At 35.5% G+C, this 4,692-nt stretch overlaps 1 protein-coding gene across 3 annotated transcripts in view; it reads right to left on the bottom strand.

Annotated features, from left to right (window-relative positions):
* Positions 1-1,649: 1,649 nt before the first annotated feature.
* rnf44 (ring finger protein 44) overlaps positions 1,650-4,692 on the bottom strand; it is a 17,023-nt gene continuing 13,980 nt past the window's right edge. For all 3 annotated transcript variants that reach the window (XM_031319530.2, XM_031319529.2, XM_031319531.2), the window contains exon 11: positions 1,650-4,692. This exon is cut by the window's right edge and continues 936 nt beyond it. The gene's annotated coding sequence lies outside the window, so the exon portion shown is untranslated.

Here is a 4,692-nt window from a genome sequence, read left to right as displayed (position 1 = left end):
AGTATGTCGAAAAAGTGATAAAAAAGTCATAGTATAGTAAGTCAAAAATGTATAAAAAGTCATAGTATATGTCCAAAAAAGTGATAGTATGTCGAAAAAGTGATAAAAAAAATTCCAAAAAAGTGATAAAAAAAGTCAAAAATAGTCATAGTTTAGTATGTCAAACAAAAAGCCATAGCATATTACATCGAAAAAATAGATACTATGACTTTTTAGGACATTTTTATGACATACTATACTATAACTTCATGACCATTTTAGGAGATATGACCTTTTTTATGGCATTTTTTCTGACACACTACTCAATGATTTTTTATGACATTTTCAATGACAAAATATACTATGACTTTTTAGGACATTTTTATAACATACTATACTATGACTTTTCATGACATTGTTAATGACAAACCATACCATGACTTTTCATGGCATTTTTGAATGACATACTATCCTATGACTTTTTATGACATTGTTGATGAGGTGCTTAGCGTCGCCCAAGACAATTGGGATTGGTTTAAAGAAATGCCAATAAACAAGAGCATGTTTTTCTCCCATCCCGGAATGCTATGAGGACTAGCCTCCTCCGCAGCGCTGTGTAATATAAAAAAAGTCATAGTATATTGTATGTGATCAACAATGTCATAAAAATGTCATGTGTAGTATGACTTTCATACGACTTTCATGACATACTATAACTTTTTTTTGATGAAATACTATACTATGACTTTTTATGACATTTTTATGGCATACTATACTACTGTCATAAAAGGTCATATAAAAGAGTTATACTATAGTATGTCATTAACATGGTCATAAAAAGTCATATAGTATGCCATAAAAAAGTTAGTCTTGCATTGCCAGACCTTCCTCCACAGCGCTGCGGAGGAAGGTCTGGCTAGTCCACACAGCATTCCGGGATGGGAGAAAAACGTGCTCTGGTTTATTGGCATTTCTTTAAACCAATCCCAATCGTCTTGGGTGGCGCTAAGCACCGGACGGAGACCCGCTGCAAAATAGCCTCGGGAAGGAACTTCTCTTGGTGGAACGTGTGTACATTCAAAGGTTGTTTTAGTCGTGCAACAGAAAACTCAGATTCGACAGAAAGTCTAGCTAGCTGTCTGAATTTACCCTGCAGAGGCGGCAACTGACCAATCCCGGAAGTGGAACGTCATGGATATATAGACAATAAAAAAAGTCTAGAATAGTATAGTATGTCATAACAAAGGCATAGCAATGTCATAAGTCATAGTATAGTATGTGATCAACAACGTCATAAAAACATTATAGTATAGTATGACTTTTTATGACATTGTTGATTGAAACGTTGATTGTTGACAACATACTATACCATGACTTTAATGACATTTTCATGACATACTATACCATGACTTTTTCATGGCATTTTTGGGGGTCGTCGTGGTGTGAATTTCTCGTGATAGCTTGAGATACGAGTGGAAGCTTGTGTCAGCAGTTTACTTCTATTCGCAGAGCATAGGCACCCCTCGGACCCAGCGCCACTTCGCTGTTCAGCTCATATATTATTATTATACAAACATAAGGTCACAGATTATGTTATCTATGATTCTAAATATCGAAGAAACCTTTTATATTTAATCTTTAATAGTTTGAGTCAAGTAAGTCAAATGTGATATTGGTATACGTCATACATTTATTAGTGAACAACCCTTTCAAATCAGCCACAACAGTTAAAAAAAAAATATGATTGCACTACTTGGTAAAGCATAACTAGCAACTTTCATTTAAAAAAAGTACAAATCTTAAAAATTTCAAACAGTATACAGATGTATATATAATACAGTAACTAGTTATGTTAAATGCTACAAACAATATGATTCCAATGGAATGAAAAAATTATAACATTAATAAGAACCATTTCCTATATATAATATATATTAGTTGTTTTCTCCCCCCCCCCACCCCCAAATACAAACATGGAAAAAATGAGGTAACTGTAAATGTGCAAGTACCAAAGCAAAATATCTGCCTAACACAGAACACATGCCCCAGGCTCTGTTGGCGGGTGGGTAGTCTGGTGTTCAGGCAAGGACCCCTAGAGGCCAGGGAGAGTAAGAACAGTAAACCACTATCCCACCACAGCAAAAGTCATTGGTAAACAATAAATGGCATCTACGGAGCAATCAATCACAAATCCTAAATAAATTTTAGCTGCTTATCGGAACACATTTTTGCACCACACAAGCTGTGAGATTATTCAATAACTCTTAACAGAAAGACTACAAGACTCTATTCTCAGTTGTCATTAAAAGTTACCTCATTACCTAGGCCTTAATGGGAGGTTCTTTTTATTTAATAGGGTATCTGGATATTGTTAAATATTAACTCCAAAATAAGAGTGCTAACATTAACATGAAGGTATCTATATGTGAACAATATATTTTTAAGATATTGATACACTGAGAGCAAGAGCCTGATATGCAGGTACAATACTACACTGAAATAAGTATGACAACACTTTAGTCTTTTTTTATTTATTTTTTTAAATCCCTTAAACTATATTGATTTTCACGGACATTGTTTAGGGGTATTAATATAACATGCTTTAAGAATACATGGGATCCATGACAAACTATTGCATTCACGCAAGTGAAGTTTTCATACCTAAAAGCAGAACATCTAGCACCTTTTCACTATGGCTTTTGATAAACTACAGTAGTTTCAGAGCATGTCATTTTCAGTCGTTAGGGCAAGAACAGTAACACAATGTATGTAAGAATTTCTGGATTCAAGACCAGTTTTTTTTTTTCTCTATAAAATGAAGTTAGCGCAATAAAATCTTGTAGTCATTCAGTTCTATTACAAATGTGTGCAGTACAATGCATGGCAGTTATCAGCTGAGCGTTACGATCCAGACCCCCAGAACCCAAAGCCAACTAGAGCTAAAAATCAGTTGGGATCTGGTTGACAAGCATGCATATTGTGCACCATTAAATAGGTCCCCACCAGATTTTGAGATATCCTCCACTACAACACACTTGTTTTACCCTTTTTTTTTTTCTTTTTTTTTTTTAAGGTCATGCAAAACACCTCTGAAGTAGATTTGGGAGTGAGTTAGGTAGGATAGTGTGCCTCATGGCACATTTAGAAATGGGATCACAACCGCTATGTGAAACATATGGTTTGAGTAACATAACAAAAGTCAAACAGGTTTGAATAATACACTTGTAATGAGTTGCAGTGTACATTGCCTCGTTTCAGTGAATATTAATAACATATTGACTGATCTTTTTTTTTCTTGCATGCCTGTCTTTAAATGATGTATTATCTACTATTTCCGACAAAACAGAATATTATAATTGATTACATTAAATCATTTGCGGTCTGAGGAAAACAATCACGCTAAATTCAGATATACCCTTTTGATGGCATCCTTTTCCGTTCTCCTTTATTTTTATATACCAAGAGGCCCTGAGTGATTTTTTTTTTTTTTTTTTTAACTTACAATATATGCCAGCGAATAGATATGTACACATAGGTTAATTCTCAAAGCTGTGGGTTTAACTCATTAAATGGCTTCTTTTTTTCTTTTGAAGGTGGCACACACATCAAAGACTCACATTCACTTAAGAAACAGAAGTAAAGAAAAAGGCAAGAACCCTTTACACATAAAAGCAAAAAGGTTACAAGGTTGCCTGTTAGTGCTTACTGGGCAGTTTAGGGACAAGAGTGAATCCAAAGCAAAAATCCATTTGTTGCTCTTTTCCCTCCCATCCCAAATGTATCCTTTTAGTGTAAATACAAGCAGGGAACTAGAAGTCTAACAGTGTTTCTACACTCCTGAACACTCCGTCCGGACCACCGCGGGACACAATTAGCGTATCGGGAGTGTCACCAGTGACTTCTACAAGGGTTTTCAACATTCGTCTGTCTTCAAACATTTATCTAAAAGCATTCACACTGAAGCTATACATACAGTTGCTCTTGTACAACACCATTACCATGACCTGACCAAGTTACCAGATTAAAACATACATTACACAAACATGTTAGTGCTCCAACTGTTTCCTTCAATGTATTTTTTCAAGAAGATAAAACCAATAAATATTTTTTTTCTTTTTTTTTTTCTTTTTTTTAAACACCATACTTTTAAAACAAGTGGAAATGATGAAGGTATTTTCAGGATTAGTAATAGGTTTGTGCTTGTCAAGGTCATTAGAAGGCAGATCTGAAATGTTGAACAGTGGGCTATATGTGTATATTGGATTTGGCTCACAAACAATGAAATAAAAAGCCCAGACTTCCTAAAAGTGGAAGAAAGTTCATTTAAAACTCGCCACTCACTGCACATATTGCTTTCTGCACAGGCCTCCAGAGCTTTATGGCATTAGCACAGCCTTCAGACGAGGACTCCCATCCTTAAAACGCAGTCAGGTTGGAACCACATGCTAGTCTTCCCTCATGGCGCTCTCTGAATAAGCAAGCAGTTCTCTATTAGTATGCCTCTTTGTCTATTCTTTTTAACATTCGACAATTTTGGTGGCAATGCTTGATTAAAATATTGCTCATCTGAATCAACAGTTCATGCAAATCCTAGCATGCTGCCCTGTATCCAGTGGTTACACAATGCATTGGCTCTGTGAACAGGACAAACCTACACACACACACACACACACACACACACACACACACACACAAATATGTACACACTCATAC

The sequence above is a fragment of the Sander lucioperca genome, chromosome 1 (genome assembly GCF_008315115.2).
Source record: "Sander lucioperca isolate FBNREF2018 chromosome 1, SLUC_FBN_1.2, whole genome shotgun sequence".
NCBI classification, from domain to species: domain Eukaryota; kingdom Metazoa; phylum Chordata; class Actinopteri; order Perciformes; family Percidae; genus Sander; species Sander lucioperca.
Note: the sequence above shows the minus strand (reverse complement) of the source record. Positions and strands in the feature narration are given on the sequence as shown.